The following is a 21,533-nucleotide window of genomic DNA, read 5'->3' on the forward strand; positions in this document are numbered from 1 at the left end:
AGTCAGAAATCAAAGAGGAAACATTACAGAAATACTACAGATCATAATAAATTACTATGAACAATTATACACAAATTAGATAACCTAAAAGAAATGGATAAATTCCTAGAAACATTATACTTCCCAGGACCAAATGATGAAGAAATAAAAAACCTGAGCAGAACAATTACCAGTAAGTAGATTGATTCAGTAATCAAAAATTTCCCAACAAAGAAAAGTCTAAGACCAGATGGCTTCATTGGTGAATTCTATCAACCATTTAAAGAATTAATGCCAATCCAACTCAAACTCCTCCAAAACACTGACAAGGAGGCTGTTACCAAACAGACCAGATATAATAAATGCCAGTAAGGATGTGGAGCAAAAGAACCATTATATAGTCTTGATGGCAATATAAAGTGATATAGCCACTAGGAAAAAGAGTGTGGAGCTTTCTTAAGAAATTAAAAATAGATTATTTTTACACATTGATCCCACTTCTGGGTATATATCTCATGGAAATGAAATCATTAACTCAAAGAGTTAGAAAGGATTCTGAACTGAATGAAAATGAAAACATAGAATGTGTAGAATCCTGCTTGTACTTCTATGTTCCCTGCAGAATAATTCACAAATAACCAAGTTATGGAAACAACCTAAGTGTCTGTCAGTGGATAATTGGATTGGATAAAGATATGGTGTGTGTGTGTGTGTGTGTGTGTGTGTGTGTGTGTGTGCACATATACATGTGTATTGGAATGTTATTTTGCCTTAAAAAAGAAGGAAGTAATGGCATTTGCAACAACACGGATTAATCTAGAGACCATTATGCTAAGAGAAATCAGCCAGACAGAGAAAAACAAATACTACATGGCATCACTTATATGTCAAATATAAAAAGGAAAAAGTCAAACCCATAGATAGAGGGTAGAATGGTAGTTGCCAGCGGCTGAGGGATGGGGAAAACAGGAGATGTTGGTAAAGGGTACGAACTTGCAATATACAGTCTGAGCATCTCATGTATAACATGACAACTATAATTGACAATGATGTATGATTAAAATTTGCTAAAAGAGTAGAACGTAAGTGTTCTCACACACACCTACAAAAGGTAGAACATCCATTGGTATCTTCCCCCTGCTCCATTGATATCTAATAATAGGTAAGAGCAAAGTATGACCTTTGACCATATAGTCAGCCTGTTTCTAGGGTTCCTGTTCTTATAAAAGTGAAATTTTAAAAAAGTCCTACCTCATTGGATGATTGTAAAAATTGAACATTACATATATAAAGGGCTTAGAATGTGCCTCACATATTATGCTGTTTGTATAAGTTTTAATTATTATCCCATATCATTGCTATTATTATTATTAGAATATTATAATTATATAAAATTATAATGTGTGTGCAGGTCACACAAACTCAGTACTCTTTACTCTGACAGGATATATGCAAAAACATACACAGGATATTCACTTGAGCATCAGTTTATTATTAATTTGCTGGTTCTGTTTGTTTATTCTTGCATGCCAGAACTTCCTATTTTGACATGTTTTGGTGACTTACTGAATAATGACCATCATGTCTATGGTTTTGAAAGTACTCACAATACCTCACACCATACTAATTTCTAATTCACCTGCCTAAAATACCGGCTACTTTTAGGGTATCTCAAATCCCACCTTTCATGTCATTACTAAGTGAGAAGTTTGAGGAAATATCTTAACTAATCTGGGCATAAATATGAAACATTTTACTTTTCCAATCATAGTTCTTCATATGAATAATATCAGCCCTTCCCTTTAGATTCTAACTTGGACAAGTTTATAAATTCCCACTGTTCTGGCTCATCAGTTCATGTTCACCTACTCTGCAGAATTTCTATATATTCCTTGGAAATATTTTGCACTGGAATAATTCAAGACATTTCTCACACTTTCTATTACTCCAACTAATGACCACATGTTCACAACTGCCTGTCCCTTATCCCCTGCTTTATCTGACCTAAGTTTAGTCAGTCTTCTGTCCTCCCAACAGATCCCTGAATATGGCTCTCCCCAAGCTCCTGGGGCGAAGCAAGGGTTTAAAGGCAAAACATGCCCCTTGTCCTCCAGTACAAAGAATCTGCTCATCACAGGGAGACACATTTACTGCCAGACCAAACCCAAGATGCTATCTGCTCATTCTCCCTCACTTGCCAATGTCCCCTTCAAAGTTTCCACTAGTCCTGCTTACTTCTCTCTATAAAAGAAAAGACTTTTCTGTTTGATTCTGATATGCTTGCAGATGTCTGAAATCAGAGTGTTCTCCATAGTGTGACATACTTTTTGAATAAAATCTCTCCTTATCTGTCTGGATATGCTTTTATTTGATACTGATATAGACTCTTACAATATTTCTTTCTGAGGCATAGCTTTTATTAGATTTTATTATAGAATAAAAGAATTAATTAACCAAATTAACTCTGCTTTCCCCTCTAATAAATCCATATTAAACTATCCTTTCCCACCATCCCATAAAAATTACCCTAGAATATTTAACATTACACAGGACATAGTAACACAATAAATGTGTGGTTTAATTTTGTTTTATGTGACCTCTCTCAGCTTTTACATCATATTATATAATGTAGAGGAACTCTCTCTCTCTCTCTCTCTCTCTCTCTCTGAAAAATATGACATTAATTCTTGAGTTCTGTTTCTTTACAATAATCCATTCCTTCCCTCTCAATTTCCTAGGTATTTGGCAATATTCCCATGCCTCATTCATTCAAGGTGCTCCTTCATCAAACATTTATTGAAGGTTTATCCTGTTCCCTAGCATTTTGATAAGAGCTATGGATACTATTATAAACAACACAGGTGTAACACACGTCTTTCTCTGGAGGTAAAAATTATAGAAACACTTGTGCTTTTCTCTATTATTATCAAATCTCCTAGGTCTCCCTCTCCCTTGTAAGCTAAGTTCTATTGCACATTTTAAAATACTTCATAAAGATTACTCACAAAGTTCTTTTTGTCAACTACCATTAAGTTAATTCTGCTTTATGATGAATTGGCATAACCAAAATTGTCTTGATTGCTGACTTTTATTCTTATAGTTGTAGCATTGTCACAATTATTATTTAGGATTTTGGGGGTTGAAAGTGACAGAAACTAACAAAAAAAATTATAACCTCACATTCAGATTCTGTTAAAGCACAGTCCAGGTGCTCAGAGGTCATTAAGCATCTATCTCCCTATCTTCTCTGATTTCTCTGCAATAACTTTTTTATAAGACAGAATCTCCCCACAATAGGACAAAAAGTACAAAAGAATTTCAATTATATATTCCATGAACCTAGCAAATTTAGCTTAAAAAAAGTTTAGTTTTTGAAAAAAAAAAATTCTGGGAATGTCTGGGTTTATACATTTGTCAGTAAGATGTTGGTGCTCCAGTTAGCAAAGTCTGGGCCACATGACCATGTTAAAGTTAGGGGCAAGTGAGTTTACATTAACCATAGTAGAGCCACGTGGACCAAGAGTGGACGAAAGGTGGTTTCAATAAGAGACACAAGTCACTGTCAGCAGAAGGGAAATAAGGACCACTAAAACTTAGGCATGTCTAAAGGGTACAGGGTACCAAGGTGACCCCAGAAGCGGAGCCTGCATGTTGCCTTTGCCAGGACTGGTTGTGCCACTTGCAAGAAAAAGCCATAGAAGTGTGTGAGCCTCTACTGTTCTTCCCGACCAGCATATGTTTTTGCACAGATATTGGTAACAGGATCTCCACAGGATGTAGCAATACAAGAAAATTCCAGGAGACACAACTTTTGTACAAGTGTCTTATGTGATTTCATATCGTTATCCTCCAATCAGCTTCAATTCACAGGAATACTTGCTGGGACAGAAGGACAAAGTTCACCTCCCCCTTCTCACCACTTGCCCTGCTGTGTCTACACTCATTCTCAGACTAACTCTAACTTTCACCTCAATGAGCACCATTCATGTAGGAGACCAAAGAAGAGTCAGATATAGTGCAAAGATAGCTCCATCCTGTAAACAGGTGTCTGTTTCCCGTTCTCCTCAATGCCATGTTTTTTCTCATTTTGTGCTTTTCATCGCTAATTTCACTGTTTAGAGTGGGTCATGCTGGAATGCTGTCCAGTGTTCCTAAACACAAAAAGTCTGTGATGTGCCTTAAGGAAAAATACGAGAGTGACATAAGCTTTATTCAGGTATGAGAGTGTTACTGGCCATGAGTTCAATGTTAATTGCATTAACAACACATACTAAATAAGATGTTTGTCAACAAAAACATACATAAAACAGGGTGTGTGTTACTCAGTTGATAAAAATGTGTGACCAAAGGCAGATCACAGGAACCTAGGAACCACGGGTCAGTATTTGTTATTTTAGTGTTTGTGAAGACTTTACAGACATAAGTACTTCAAATAATGACAACTGACTGTAAATAGTCTATATTGTGCTAGATTTATTATTGCTAGAAGTGAAAAATAATGTGGTGATATTTTAGAAAATAATCGTAGGGGAAGAAACATATTTTGGAGTGGAGGTAAGGAAACCAAACTTCTCTAAAACATTTCCCAAAGAAGAAGCTGAAATATAAAGGATAAGGAAAAACATCAGTCATTATTTTGGAAATAGACAAAAGACTGATTTCTGAATAATATTCTGTTGTAACAAGATGCTAAATACAGAAAGAGCTAGGGGGAGCACCCACCAACCAGATGACCATTTCATTTCTATTCTTCACAATTGGTCTGTTTAACTTACTGAAGAATAACTAACAAACATAATATTTGAAGTGTACATGATGATTAGATGTACATATATACTTTAGAACGATTACCAAGATCAAGATAATTAACATATCTATCACTTCACATAATTAGCTCTTTTTTGTGTATATGTGGTACGAACACTTAAGATCTCTCAGCAATTTCAAACACATGACACCATATTATTAACTCTAGTCACCATGCCATACAGATCCTCAGAACTTTTATTTTTCTAATAACTGAAAATTTGTACCCTTTGATCTACACCAACCCATTTTCTCCTCCCCGGCCCCTGAGAACCACCTTTCTATTATCTGTTTCTGTGTAATGAGATTTTTTTTTTTAATTCCACATATAAATAATGTCATACAGTATTTGTCTTTCTCTCTCTGGCTTATTTCACTTAGCATAATGCTCTCCAGATTCATCCATGTTCTACAAGTGGCAGGACTTCCTCCTTTTTGTGGCCAATTCATATTCCATTGTGTATACATGTCACATTTTCTTTATCCATTCATCCATTGATGAACACTTAGCTGTTTCCATATCTTGGCTATTGTGAATAATGATGCAATGAATATGGGTATGCAGATATCTCTTTGAGATACTTATTTCATTTCTTCAGAAATATAGTCAGGTGTGGGATTACTAGATTACATAGAAGTTTATTTTCAATTTTTTGAGGAATCTTCATACTGTTTTCCATATGACTGTATGATTTTATGTTCCTTCCAAAAGTGTATTAAGAATTTCCTTTTCTAGGGGCATCTCAGTGGCTCAGTTGGTGGAGTGTCTGACTCTTGATTTCAGCTCCAGTCATGATCTCACAGTCATGAGATTGAGTCCTGCATTAGGCTCCATGCTGGGCATGAAGACTGCTTGAGATTCTCTCCCTCTCCCTCTGTCCTTACCCTGCTCTTGAAAGAAAGAAAGAAAGAAAGAAAGAAAGAAAGAAAGAAAGAAAGAAAGGAGAATTTCCTTTTCTCTACATCCTCTCCAGTATCTGTTATCTCTTGTTTTTTTTTTTTTTGTTTTGTTTTGTTTTGTTTTTATTACAACCATCCTAACAGTACACGTGTAAGCGAATATATCATTATGGCTTTGATTTGATTTCCGTGATGAGTAATGATGTTGAGCACCTTTTATATATATATTGGCCATTTGTAGATCATCCAAAATATCTATTTGGGTCCTTTGCCTGTTTTTTAATTGTATTATTTGGGGTTTTTTGGAGTTTTGTTATTTTTTGTTTGTTTGTTTTTGCTATAAAGTTATGAGTTCTTTATACATATTTTGGACATTAACCCCTCATCACAGGTTAGTATAAATTAGTTCCTCCCAAGGGAACCTGGGTGGCTCAGTCGATTAAGCCTCTGACTCTTGGTTTCAGCTCAGTTCATAATCTCATGGTTTGTGGGATCAAGCCCTACATCTGTGCTGACACAGTGCAGAGCCTGCTTGGCATTCTCTCTCTCACTCTACCTCTCCCCTATTTGTACCTCTCTCTCTCTCAAAATTAATAAATAACCTTTAAAATTTTATAATTGAAATTAAAAAAAATTGTTCCTCCTATTCTGTAGGTTGCCTTTTCAATATATTATTTCCTTTGCTGTGCAGAAGCTCTTTAGTATAGTCTCATGTTTTTATTTTAGCTTTTGTTGCCTGGGATTTTGATGTGTTAACTCTTTTTTTTTTTTTTTTTAACTAGGCAAAAACTTTATTAACCTTGTTTCAAAGTTTATTCCCAGGCTTCTTCAGCTTAATTAGCTGCAAAGAATGAATTGTGTATAAGCAAAAACTGAAAAGAATGGCAGTGTCCAAGGAGCTTGGGCTTAAAATATTAAAGATCTAGATTTTAGCATATCCATGGAAAAATTTTTAAAAAGCACTCATAATATAAAATAGCAGCTCCCAGTAACTTCTTCAAGTTTTATTTTCTTCAGAAGTTGACTCAACTCAGTTTGTTTCCTTCTTGGAAGCTTCATCAAAATTTTCCACAAGATCTGGAACTTCATCATCATCCCCTCTGGTAGTGAGTGGTGCTTTTCCATCCATAGATTCTTCTTAAACTAGTCAGACTTGCTGTACCACGTTGGTTTAAGATCTTGCGTAGCACTTCTGTCAGCTGTTTGGTCTCAGGGTGGCCTTTGTAACAGTCAAAGTGTTTGCTGCCAGGGATGCCTGGACTTAGGGTTCTTGAAGTGGATCACTGTTCCCTGGTTTGTGAACATATTCATTTTTTCAATGCTAGAGATACTGTTTACCCCTAACTTCTTTAAAGAGAACTGAAATTTGTTATCATCTACTATAGCCTTTCTATGAACCACCTTCTGTCAGGTAACAGTTCTTTTCCCACCAACGTGCACTTGTGCTTACAGTTTGCCGAGTTTCCCCAAACTCATGATAGTTTATTTCATCTTGGAACAGAAACAGGACCATGTGGGGGACTAGGGCTGGCGCTCAGGAGATCTCAGGTAGACCAGCTGAGATTAGGTGAGCTCACATGGGAACACAAAATGGCAGCTAACTCACTGATTTTTAAAGGTTCTCTTTCCACATGAGTACAACCAACCACTTCCACTCCCCATCCCTACCACCACTAACCAAGATTTTAGAAATCACGGCATTCACCTCAACTCCTTCCACAACATGCAACCCATACAGATGGAAAATAAAACCTAGAGGAAGCAAGTGATATTTTCCAACATCCTACATTCAAACCTTACCACGTCAGGGGTGGCGTGGGCCTCTTATTCACCCTCAATCAGAATTCTACCAGTGGGTTTGGAGTCTTATTAGCAAGCCCACTACGTGATTCAGCATATCCCAGGGCCTGATTTTTCCTAACATCTGTCTAACAAGACAAGTTTCAAAATATTTTTCTAGAAAATGCTGACTACAAGGAAATGAAAATAGGCTATTTCATGCATAATAAAAAGAAAAAAGCTAAAAGATTTCAGGAGCCCAACAGAGAATTAGATTAGTAGAATTTACATTCAAATGAAGGTAATGGGTATTTTTTCAATGTTCTCATCATTTCTTCACCAACTTAAAGGCTAGTACTGATATAAAGCACTACATAATTAAAAGTTACCTGAAATCCCAAATTGCTGGCCAACAAATCAAAGTAATTCACACTTATGGAGTTTTTCTTTCAAAATTAGTAAGGCAAATGGAAATCCCAACCATTACATTATGCCTAAATAACCTAACAAAGTAGTTACCATCTTGACGAGAATTCTGACTAAAATGATGTACTAGAACCTACCCAAGTTTTGCATAGGGAGGCAGTACAGCTCCTTGTGAAATGTATATGCAGGCTATTCATTATGCCTGGCTTCAAATCCTGGTTTCATAATTTACTAGCTAGGTGACCTTGCAAATACTGCCCATGAAGCATCTAAAACCAAACAGTGCTAAATGCTAACACTTTAAAGGCTTTTATCCAAAACACTGTTGGAAAAATAGAATTTAAAAAACAAACCTCAGGGCACCTGGGTAGCTCAGTTGGTTAAGTGTCTGACTGCAGCTCAGGTCATGATCTTGCAGTTCGTGAGTTCAAGCCCAACATCAGGATCTGTGCCGACAGCTCAGAGCCTGGAGCCTGCTTTGGATTCTGTGTCTCCCTTTCTCTGCCCCTCCCCCATTTGCACTCTGTCTCTGTCTCTCAAAAATGAATAAACATTAAAAAAAAATTTTAAATAAAAAACAAGTCTCCTCCCAAACCAGAAAATCTTTCTGCAAAGGTAGAAGAGAACAAAGACAATTTTACTATCAAATAAGCATTAGCATTAAAGCATAATGTGATACACATCACAGGAAATCTGCTAAGAGATTGTAAAAGGCAGAAAGAAGTTTTACCCTTTTATATAGCCAATAGAAACATCCATTATATACATATTCTCAAAAATAAAAACAAAAACCCATAACCAGTCCTCAAGTAAGAGGACTAGATAGGACCACCTGTCACACAAGTTCATCCTAAATTCACCTGGTAATTGGGGTGGTACTCTGTGTTTGCTAATTGTCTTTGTCCACAGGAAAAATAAACTCATATCTTTATGACAAGAAGTAGCATTACATTGCACAGGTAGACACTGCCAGAGTCAGGCTCCTATCTCCCACAATAACTGGTGCTCTATCTTCCCTGATGGTTACATTTCAAGGGGCTGGCTCCCAGGTCCTTGAGAAAGATATTCCTGGGTTGTACGGCTGGTAAGACATTTATTTAGCTGCTTAAAAAAATTAACATACATTTCAAAGCGACCAAGAAAGACCTCAATATTACAAGTTTTCTAAAGTAAATGCTCTAGGAGAAGGGAGGCAGTGGGAAGTCTCTTCTTTAATTTTCAGTTAGGAGAGGTAAGCTTCTTATTTTTAATTTGTATTTGGTCTCATAATCTCAAAACTCTTAAAGAAACCAAACTTTATTTATTTAAAAATGTAAACTGAAGTTCTACAAGATTCTCCTTTGTAAAATTCTATTAAGCTTATTTTTCTTTCCTTTTTTTCAGAAAAAAGAATCAATGTTTCTGAACCAAATAATAACAAGGCCCAATTGTCACTTAAGGTGGGGTAAGTGTCATATATTATTCAGTTTAATTTAGCTATACATTAGCTACAATTTCTGCTGTGTTGTTTTCCATATATACATTTTTTTATTTTCCCTTATTTTTCATGAAAGCTCTCGTCATGGGAGCACACTGCTGACAGTACCAAGGGCCTCTTGCACCTGGCAGAATGAGAGAATAAGGAGGTAAATGAGTAAGAGAACGAGCAGCCACTGTCTTCCTTTCGACATTCCTAGAACATATTCATCAAATACATACGTAATAATATTTCAAAATCAATGAAAGATAGCAGCAATTTCTTTTGATAAAGCTGCCAACGCTTTTAGTTTCTCTCTACTCCATACTTTGGCCTGCCCTCGTGTATCTATTAGTAGGTTCACAACTATGGACACAGAAAGACTCACATAAGCAAGCTCTTAGATCCAACTGTCTAAAGATATACAGGAGACTATTAAAATTCACTATTTTAAGGGTGCCAAAAAAGGTAAGGAGAAGTGTGTCATCTCTACTAGAATACATTATTTTCAAACAGAAGAGACTAAAAATGTTTAAATAGAGTATGGAAAAGTCATTCATAATCTCCTCTTCCTTTCTTTTTTCAATAGACCCAATAAGACTATAGTGATATGATTTTATTTACTCGTCATCACAAATAGAAGGCGGCTTTGGCAGGAGCAATATTATAAGCAAGAAGAATAAACCAACACTGATGTGGTATAGTTTGGAAAGCATAATGAGAATTACTTCTCTCATCTCAGCCTGGAAATTTTCCTGAAATTACGCCATTAGTGCTTCATTCTTTTAACTTCTTAGGAATACCAATTAAAATACATAGGCCTCCCAAAGAGATAAGATGAGGCTACCTTCATGGTCATATGGTTCTCAGGGAGACTAATATCACAAGATATTTACAACAATGAAGCCAAGCTGATAAGCAACGATATAAGGGGACTTTTGTGAGGCAAATTCATCCCAAGGTTAAGTTCTGACACAATACAATCTATTTCTGAAGGACAGTAGCAGGAAACCCTTAAGGAGACATGTGAGGTATCTGCACATGTGAAGGAGATGCTCCCAGAAAGAAGATTTCTGAAAAGGGAGAGAAAACAAGGACCACAGCCCATCTTTGCCATCTGTGTCACTTTGCTTTCATAGATCAGGTAATTCAGAACAAAGTACGAAAGATATATATCGTCCTTGTCCTTCCAACAGTCAGTAGCCAGTCAGATGAGTGGATTCAGTGAACACTAAAATACAAGTGTACAGACGAAATAATTTTCACTATAACAAAAAGTACTATTACTGCACTTACCCTGTAAACAAAATGGCTTAAAAGATCGCATTATGCCTTCCTTAAGAGATGTTTCAACTACCTTTTGAAACATTTAAGATTTAAAGGAAGTTCTGTTTTTGTGTTTCTTTTTGTTTTTTAGCACAAAATATCCCAGGTTTATCTTACACTTTCTGTATCCCAGTCCTGAAATCATTCATTTCTCTAGGCACCCCTGGGTCTTGGTAGGAGGAAAGCAATAGATTTAGAAAACAAGTTAGAGACTCTTGGGGTAGTTACTAGAATGGTCATTTCCTTACTGGTAGGCCTTTCCAGAACTATGCAAAAACCCAGATACATATGTTTGTATATCTTTATGCATTTCTCTATTTTACATGTATATATAAAACCTTGATTTCATATGGATAACTGCAATTCTAAGCCAACTACACAAGAATCAATCTAACCTTTCTATTTTCCTTGTAATTATTCCTCATTTTACAGGTGGACAGACTGAGGTCTTGGGAGATTATCCAAGGTCACATGGCTGCTAAGAGCTCTTAACCACTTTAAACTAAAATTTTTTTAATGTTTATTTTTTTTAGAGAGAGAGAGACAGAGAGAGACAGAGCAAGTGGGGGAAGAGCAGAGAGAGAGGGAGACACAGAATCCGAAGCAGGCTCCAGGCTCTGAGCTGTCAGCACTGAGCCCATTGCAGGACCTGTGCTGAAGTCAGATGCTTAACCACCTGAGCCACCCAGGCATTCCTCTTAACCACTTTAGAAACAGAAAGAATCCCCTGAGAAGTCTGTCTCTAAGTCATTTTGTGGAATTCAATAAGTGGCTATAGGATCCCAACTCTAAATAGAAAAGTTGCCGAGTAGAAAACACAAAGTCCTTTTCTAGTTCTGTTTTTATAACTGCTGAGATCAAGCAAGTTTGTTCACCTTCAACAACCTGAAGTCTGTTAGTTCCATAAAGTGTATCTAAGTGTAACAGAGCCATATTGCCATTGCAGGAAAAACACAGGACACAAGATAAACTAGTGTTTTCTTTGACTTCAACAGTAAAAGTCTGCATGGAATGGAACTACACACCTAAAGAAAAAAAAAAAAAACTGTAGTCCTACATTTGAGCTCTTAGTGATCTAAGCCTCTTTTTTATTTTCGGATTTCAGAAAACCATCTCCAGTCAAATAAGAATGCTAAAAAGCAGTCAACAATACCATACTCATCTGAGTCCTTTGACCTTATGTTCATAAATTACCACTTACATGTTTCTTCTTTGCTTCAGTCTTTACTCTTGGAATCATTTGAAGGTTTATAAACCAGTAAATAATATCCCTTTAATATTTAGTAATGTTTTTAGAATGTGGCTTAATAATTCAAGGAATGTTTTGCCAATTCAAGATGACAATTTTTATAGGAAAAAAACATCTAAAATTACACTATTTACTCCAGTTTATGCACATATATAAAGTTTAATACACATGTCATAAACCATAGATCACATATGGCATAATTGATATTTCATGTAATTGAGGGAGCAATCCCAAATTAATTAGAGATCAAAATAACTTATATGAGCAGCAGTAATTCCTGAAGTTATTCCTTTCTACTTATAGCATGATTCAACTTTATACCCTTATTTCATTTGAGGAAAAAAAGTCCTTTTCTGTCTTTCAAAAATTGGTAGGTATTAATAAGTACTTATTTTCTGTTCAATCCATTCAAGAGATAGTTTAAATAAACACAATTTAAAGTCATCAAAATAAACACCAGAAATGCAAAAGACTCTTACAAAAACAGATTTACAACATTTGTCAAAAGTAATATCTTATAAATGCATCATAAAGAAATACGAACTCAGAACCTTTCCATTTTAGAAGGAGGAGATAAAATTATACCTATTAAAAACAAGAGTTATGGCTATTCTGTCAAACACTGTTAAAACTGACAAGAGAAATAATATATTTTTTCTAAAAATTTAAATGTTCTTAAATACAGATATAACCAATTCACATGAAACTTGTAAAAGAGCTGTTCCCATTAGATAAATAAACTTGTATTTATTATATAATATATTCTCTATATTTGCTGAAGTACAAAATAGGATCAGAGTTGATACAATATGCATAGTAAATAATTCTAAATTGATATCCCACTGGTGAAGCCCATTACATCTTCAGTTATGATAATTAAAAGAACTGTAAGTGTGCTTACACAGCCCAAGTAGGATTAAGCCTAGTTACTACTGCTTTTCATAGAAGAGACCAGAAAATTGGGTTAATCCACTGAAAGCCCTTTTTCCCCTCTAATGGTGCTGACATTTCTTGGTATCCCTGCTAGAACAAGGATTCCAGAAGTCTGGTGCAAACACACAGCATAGGGGGGCACCTGGGTGGCTCAGTCTGTTAACTGTCTGGCTCTTGGTTTCCGCTCAGGTCATGATCACATGCCTTGTGGGTCTGAACCCCACATCAGGATCTATGATGGGGGTGTGGAGCCTACTTGGGATTCTCTCTCCCTCTCTCTCTCTGCCCCTTCCACGCTTATGCACTCACTCTCTCTCTCTCCCTCTCAATAAACAAACAAACAAACAAACATTAAAAAAAAAAAAAAATGTTTTCTGGGAAAACATGTCCCAGAAGCTGGAGATCTAGGAGTTAGAAGGTAAAGCCTACTTACTGCACTATCACTTTGATAGTCAAGGCTCTTTCCCTTTATTTTAGAATTCTGAAATTGCTAACGTAAGAGTTCATAGTCTCTATGGGGTGGCCAGAGGAAGGGGAAGGAAGTACCTCCTTTCCAGTAGTGAATGCTTTATTCCAATATAGGTCTTGTAGGTATCAATGAGTCTGGCCAGCTTGTTTATCTTATACAGACAGCCCTTTCCCTACATTTAGACACTAGCCAGGTAAGGGAGGGTTCCAGCATCAGGTAAAAGTGGAGCTCAGAACAAGCCCTGACGTCACTGCAGGGGGAGGACTCTGGTTGTTGGTTAGTTCTTACTCATCTCACTATTTGCTGGAGGGCCAGAAATCAGAATCCCTCCCTTGAGGCTGAAAATTGCATCAATACCATTCATTTCCTTTGATCCAAGTAGCAAAAACACAGAGGCTTGGAGCCATTACTCATTCTGCTTCCTCCCATCAGGTCTAAGTCACTGATGAAAATGCTCAGCCTAACTCCATAGCCCAGAATAGAAAGTTCTTCTCTCTCACTGTACCAGGATTAGCTTCTAAGGTGGTTTCCTTCAAGGCAAAAGCCCATATTGATACACAAGACAAAGACATTTTTTGTTTCCAGGTCACAAACATTAGACACTTCAGATCAGCAGACTCTAACATTCACTAGGCTTAGAGAAGACAGTTTCACTTCTAAGTCTGTTTTAGCTATAAAATGGGAATAATAATACTTGGTCTCATTACCTCCAAAGATTGTTTTGAGGGAATGAAATTAGATAAGAAAAAGAGATTTTAAAAGATTGAAATAATTATAGCATTTTATTATCTTCAAATCCTTCTATTCTCATACGATCAATATTAATTTTTCAATTACCAATAATCTCTGCTCAATTGGTAAATTGTGTTCAAAATAACTGGTGGTAGAAAGGTTATCACTTTACTTATTACCTAGTGATGTTAAGTGACAAAACACAGAGAGGCATATAAAAGTTATGTCAGATGTTCCAATATTGGTATTAGGCTTGTATCTATTTCATCATATTCATCCCTGTCTTTCACAGTGTTATGTTTCATTTTTCTCCCTTATCCCTTCTTCATTTTCCCTATTCCAAGTAGTACCCAAGGTATTTCTTACCTACACCAAGATCTTCAATAAAAAGGCATCTATCCACTGAAAGAATATGATTCACTTCACACATTAAATATGGTAACTATTTTCTTTCCTGTCTATAAACCAAATCCACAGAACAAGTGTGTATGTATCTATATCTATATCTATATCTATATCTATATCTATATCTATAAAATTTTTTTAGTGGAGAAGGAAAGATACATTCTACAAATTTTATCTAACATCTGACACACCAATGCAGTAACTTTCATGTGAAAGTAAAGATTATTTACCAAGCAACTGGTCCCAAGGTAAAATAAATAGTGTGCATTGGTCCAGTTTATAAATGTTCACTATTTGGAATGAAGACTATTTCATGGTAAGTAAGATTAAAATCAGAAGTGACCTCAAAAAGAGGAGTGTATATGCAGTCATATTTTAATAGAGATGGGGAAATACTTGGGCATTGGCTGGAACTGCCAGGCATGGACAAGGTCATCATGAACACACTAACCAAAACAGCCCTCCAAGCAGCAAACCCTGAGTCCTCAAGATCTGCTGATACCTGGAGGAGATGCAGAGGAGCAGGATGAACAAGCCATAGGCCACCAATGCCCTATTTAGAGAAGTGAACTTCAAAGTCATCACTATGAACCTCACCCGGAAGAATGGAACAGCTATGGAAGGAGACATAAGCTGAAGAAGCACAAGTCCTTGGTCTCTCCAGACCAACTCCCTCAAGTCCTGAGTACTTCCCCACAAGCAGGAAATCAACTTCAAAATCAGACATAAACTCCCAGGAACAGCAGGAGGAAAAGCTACGGAGAAAAATAAGAAAAATTTCCCAAGGCAACTACTCAGATGTGGCAAACAGACTTGAAAAGAGAGAGACAACTCCAAAGCACAAAAATTTATGACTTTTTTTTTCTTATTTTCATTTTTAATAAGTTTAGAAATGAATAAAGGCCAAAGCCATAGTGATAGCAGTTAAAAACTAATTACATTTACAAATAGTAAGAATCTTTTAAGGGTTATTTATACATAAACTTTGGGTCTTTATCTATTAGTTCTTATCTATTAATTTTCTCCAATACAAAATATTTGAACCAAACTTCTGGTATGTGTCTTGTCCCACATATGACACATTTGCTTATACTGTGAAATCAAATTTTTAAAATACTACACTTATACAAGAAAAGAATCTAATTTACATATCAACTCTTCTAGGAAACACTTACTGAGACTCCAGACAAACTTGACCTTTCCATTCTCTGGTTTCTATCTATTGGACTTGCTGTCTATACCATGTTATGCCAACCAATTCTATAACATACTATAGAGAATGGCCACCCACCATCATGTAATTATAAAGAAATAGAAATTATTCTGAGACTAAACTATATATATGCAATGTAAAAAATGTATATTGAACCTATGCAGATTTGAGGGGAAAATTCAAAATATTGATAAACTTTGATAACCCATGGCATACACAATAATGAATCTCTCTTTTTTTAATGTTTATTTTATTTTTGAGAGAGGGAGAGAGAACACAAGCAGGAGAGGAGCAGAGAGAGAGGGAGAGGATCTGAAGTAGGCTCTGCACCAACAGCAGAGAGCCCGATGCAGGGCTCAAACTCACAAACCATGAGATCATGACCTGAGCTGAAGTCTGACGCTCAACTGACTGAGCCACTGAGGTGCTCCAATAATGAATCTCTCTTATGGAGTAAAAATAGTCAATCTGATAAAAGATGATCTTTTGTCATTTTCAAGTGAAGTAACCCAAAAGTTGTAAGGATTAGTTAGAAAGACACCAAAAAACCAAAGAAACGATATTTGAAGGAAGTAACATTCATCAAAATGAAGGTTATAATTCATGATGGGGTGTGTGGAAAGGAGAAATTTTTTAAAAAAAAGAATGTTTGATTTCAAGTCTTCCTCCCAAATATAGTTAAGGAACAATTTTCATGAACATGCTTTGAACAGTCCATTTTTAGTAGTCATTGCAAGAACAATGACAATGAAAATACATATGAACATAAATGTGGAACACTGACCTTATTCATCTTACAAAAACTCAAATAAAAGGTAAATAATACCTATATGCTGATAGTGTTCAGCCTTTTGACAATGGTCATGTCTTAAATATATGTACTTAATGATACATATTTTTAAGGAGAAATACTCTTTAAATATAAGAAATATAGGTTAAATTTCATATGCTATTTTTATATGACATTAAAAAGTATTTAATGTATTTTCTTTTTGCACTTACAAAATTCACAATTATAAGAACTTCAGTTGATAGATACATGTGAAATAAAAATGTTGGTTTACAGTGATACATGTGAAATAAATGTGTTGGTTTACAATGGATGTAAAAAAGTAGCCATTTGTTCTAAACAAGTCATCAAATTAATTTTAATACATTTTTGAAGAAAACCTCTTAGCAATAATTATTACCTTTGGGAGGTTTATGAGAGAAGTAGTGTATCTTGCCATTAATTTTTCCTTTTTTAGTGCCCTTTAAAATTTTTTTTTTATGTTTACTTATTTTTGAGACAAAGAGAAACAGAGCATGAGTAGGGGAAGAGCAGAGAGAGAGGGAGACACAGAATCTGACACAGGCTCCAGGCTCTGTGCTGTCAGCACAGAGCCCGACACAGGGCTCGAACCCAACTGCAAGGTCATGACCTGAGCCAAAGTTGGATGCTTAACCGACTGAGCCACCCAGGAACCCCAGTACCCTTTTAAAATGTGTCCCAAAATAATATCAAATATAGTTATGCCTATTCCTTTAAAACTCACAATATTGACAAGAAATACTCATTTAGTAGATACTATTGGGTTACTTCACATGAGAATGACAAAAGATCATTTTTGTCAATTTGGCTATTTTACTCCATTGGAGAGATTCATTATTGCATATAATATGTCACGGGCTATCAGATGTCAATACACTCTGATTAATGTTCGAGAAATCTTAAATTCTTTTTCTCAAGAGATTAAGGGGAATCAAACACATGTTCTCCCACCTGAGCATGAGATAGTCAAGTTTCTTTCTGGGTTCCAGAAACCATTTAACAGGCATTTCCCCTCAGGAAGATAAAATAAATAAATAATTGTCTATAATGTATTATGAAGCACCATGAGCAGATAAAATACACTTAAAGAAAAAGCTGAAAAAATTTCCACTAAGGAACAAAAGTTGGTTTTACCAACAACACTTTCTAGAAATGGCTATTTTTCAAAAAGAAATAGACTTCTAACTGATCTCTGCTATCAAAGTCAAGTGTTATTGCCTTGATCTCAGCAATGTTTCAAAGAAATATTATCAAAAAAAAAGAACAAAACAGATAAAGTAGAATAAATAATCTGAAACAAAGATAACAAAAGGAGAAAAATTGAAATCATAAATCAGAAGGGCGTCTGGGTGGCTCAGTTAGTTAAGCATCGGACTCTTGATTTTAGCTCAAGTCATGATTTCATGGGTTTGTGAGATCAAGCTCTGTGCTGACAGTGCAGACCCTGCTTGGGATTCTCTCTCTCTCCCTCTCTGGGCACATGCACATGCGCTCTCTCTCTCTCTCTCTCTCAAAATAAATAAATAAACTTAAAAAAAAAAGAAGAAATCAAATCAGAGCAAGAAGAATTAAATAGTTGGGAATTGACAAGGGAGATATAAAACACTGCAAAAGGGAAGTAAGTTCATATATTTTCTGACATGATACAAAGGGCAACATTCAGAGCAGAAGCAGGCAGTATTTTAATCAATTATTTGGTAATGAGTTTAAAAACAAGAATAGCAAAATCAAAAGGAACACAAAACGATGTTAATAGAATTTATGGTAGATTTCAAGATATACCCCAAACTCTACTACTTTCTCTCTATTTTGAAAATATTAAGTACACATTTTCCCAGTACTGCATTTTTTTAAATGTTTATTTATTTTTTGAGAGATAGAAGTAAAAAGCAAGCAGATGAAGGGCAGAAAAAGAGGAACAGAACCCCAAGCAGGTTTCGTGCCATCAGCACAGAGCCCCACTTGGGGCTTGAACTCAAAAATCATGATATCATAACCTGAGCGGTTGACCTGAGTCAAATGCTTAACGACTGAGCCACCCAGGAGCCCCACCCAGTACTGCAACTTTATGTACACATTTTACCAGTGTCAAAAACCTAGAATAAACTCTACACACAGTAAGTGTTTAAAGTAAAGAATGTAAACTAAAGAAAGTAAAGTGATTAAAGAATGAATTTAGAGAGGTGCATGGCTGGTTCAATTGGAAGAACATGCGACTCTTGATCTCCGGGTCATGAGTTCAAACCCATATTGGGTATAGAGATTACTTAAATAAATAAGTAAACTTTAAAAAAAGCTAAAAAAAATGAATTTAGAGGATCATTATACTTTATACATATGCTCATTCAAACAACTGAGATATTTTCCTAACTCTGTTCTGCTGATGCTGAAAGAATCTGAATGACTATGATCTTGACATATAACATTAGCTCCCAAAAGTGTTTCTCTATGTAGACTCAAAGAGGCACCATTTTACAAAGTCTTTGATAAACTATACAAATAATGTCTAAATTATCTTCATATCATAGTATTTTACAAAGTGTATGTTTTTCTTTTACTCTGTATTTTTTAGAATATAAGTGATAACAGGAGACTAAATTTTTTTCTTTACATCAGGAGATACCGGTGTTCAATAAATAGTAAGTAAACCAACCAAATAACAAAGGTATCTAGGGAGTTGGTAATATTATTTTCTGTCCAAGTTTTGCTGTTGACTTTTTGTGTAATCCCAGGTGACTCGCCCTTCCTGTCCTTCATTTCCTCATCAGCAAAATGAAGATTAACAACACTGTCTTAATTTGAGGTTACTTTGATAAAGACGATGGTCAAATACTTTTAAAGATGAAGGCTGAATGTAATACTGTGGTTTTTTGATTTTCAATTCCATCTTAATTTAAATTAGGTCTAGTTTGTCATATGAAAAGATAAGCATGAATCCCAAAGGACACACTGATTTGTATTAGAGGAAAATATGGATGTTTATGAAAAGGATCCCTGTTTGGGGGGCCACCAATTGCATGCAAAACTGCAACTGTTTCAGCAGTAAGCAAATACTTCTGGTTTGTACCTTGACATTGTCTACAGAATGAAAGTTGTACAGAATTAACCTTTATAACCCATGGCAAAATCAGATGTTTCCAAGCCTGTTCCTTGATTATAGACTTGCCTTACAAGGAGGCTAAAGGCAAGACAGAAAACAAATCTTGTTCACTAATAACTAAATACATTAGGGCTAATCCTCAAGCCATCTGTTTATATTCCATTGTATCAATCAGATTCTCTTTTAGCCCAGCCCTAAGTGACTTGTAGAGTCCTGGGGAAAAGGGATGACAGGAAGCAATATATCAATGAGCTATGTGTTCAGGTGTCTTGAAAATGAGAGGAGAAAAGCACATGGAAACACAGGTTAAGAAAAGAAATGGAGCATAGTGCCCACTGGAGTAAAAAAAAAAAAAAAAAAAAAAAAAATCTAAATCAATTTCATCAACCATAAATCCTTACAACTGTCCTAATTTAGGAGCCAACATGATGATGAAAGTGACCCAACAGAAACAAATTCTCCAGTGGAAGTGAACACAGTGACCAGAAAATGAGTGCATTAAGTCTTCAGTGTCAGAGGAAAAGAAAAAATATGAGGTGCGAAAAAACTGATAGTCAAAGTTGATTGCAAGCACATAAAGGACATTTAAATGACTCCCTTGAACAAGTAAGGAAAAACTCAAGTCTGAGTTATTTCCAGCTTGTGACAGCTAAACCAGGATGAGACAATTTTGCTATTATTATTGTGACCATATTGTATGGAACATCCAGGGGACAAGAATTTTTTTTTTTTTTGGCATTGAATTTTGTGGAAATATGATGATAAGGAAAGGGGACAAAAAAGTGACGACAAACCTTTCTCTTATTTTAAGGTTTTGCCAAAGTCATTTATTTACTTACCAAGTGGTACATAAAAAATCACACTATGGTACTGAGGCTCCATGACTTAAAAGTGTAGGTTTCATAATAAATTTAGAGACCTTTTTGTGTGTGTGTGTGAAGCATTTGGCTTGTCTGCTGAATCTGAAAGTAAAATGAACTTACTCAGTTGTGAGTTGCTCTCACAAGTCTATTTAGTTATACCTTCTAGTTTTCCAAACTAATTATCATGAATCATAAAAGCCAACTTTTATCATGCCTGATGATTTAACATGCTTTATGATTAATTTTTCTACTTAGGTGATTGCCTCATCTTTTGAGAAGAAACAATTTAGCATTATGCGACAGTGCTTTCTCTCATGTGGCTCTTTTTAATATCTGTGCCTGGATGACTCTTTCACTTCTTATCATTTCCACTACGGTAGTCAAATATCTGCAGAAATCTGGATTCTTTTATGAATTTAACAGGGACAGAGTTTGGAAAATAAATCAGTTTGACAAATGCATCTTTATTGGATTTTATGGTCATATCCATAACTCTTCCGGAGATGCTCTTCAGGAGATAGGAGAAATAAGCAGAGCGTAAATATACTATTAAAATTCAAAATACTATATACAGAGTGAATATAAAACATCTAAGGGATTGTACAAGTAGTGGAGAAGAGTTAATAGAAATGAAAAAAATGAGGAAAGTCCTTGGAGTCAATTAATTAAATTAAAACAATTCAGCAAGAGGATATACATGTTTAGGAAGAAATTATCTTTCAAGATGCCAAGTTTAAGTTAAATGAAACCAGCAAAAGCCTTCTTATATCCTCAAACTCAAGACCAATAGAGAATGATAGTCCAGGGCTGACAGAAGCATGTGCAGTCAGCATAGCTGAGGGCATAAGCCACCTCAAAAACAAATAGAGAAACAATGAAACTAAACGTTAGGAGTCTCTGCAAAGACAGACAAGGTTGTAGACTTAGGGAAAATGCCACTCTTACCCTGATAACCAAAAATAGCAGTATTTCCAAGTGGAAAGCAAACCTGTGGTTTTAGTCATAGACATCGATGAAATAAAGGCAGTTAAAAAAAAAATGTCCAGGGCACCTAGGTGGCTCGGTCGGTTAAGCATCCAACTTCAG

At 35.6% G+C, this 21,533-nt stretch overlaps 1 pseudogene; it reads right to left on the bottom strand.

Moving 5' to 3' along the window:
* Positions 1-6,662: 6,662 nt before the first annotated feature.
* Positions 6,663-7,176, bottom strand: LOC132684617 (transcription factor BTF3 pseudogene; annotated as a pseudogene).
* Between the last annotated feature and the right edge of the window lie 14,357 nt (positions 7,177-21,533).

Source organism: Panthera onca, chromosome D2, assembly GCF_046562875.1.
Source record: "Panthera onca isolate mPanOnc1 chromosome D2, mPanOnc1 haplotype 2, whole genome shotgun sequence".
Lineage (NCBI taxonomy): Eukaryota > Metazoa > Chordata > Mammalia > Carnivora > Felidae > Panthera > Panthera onca.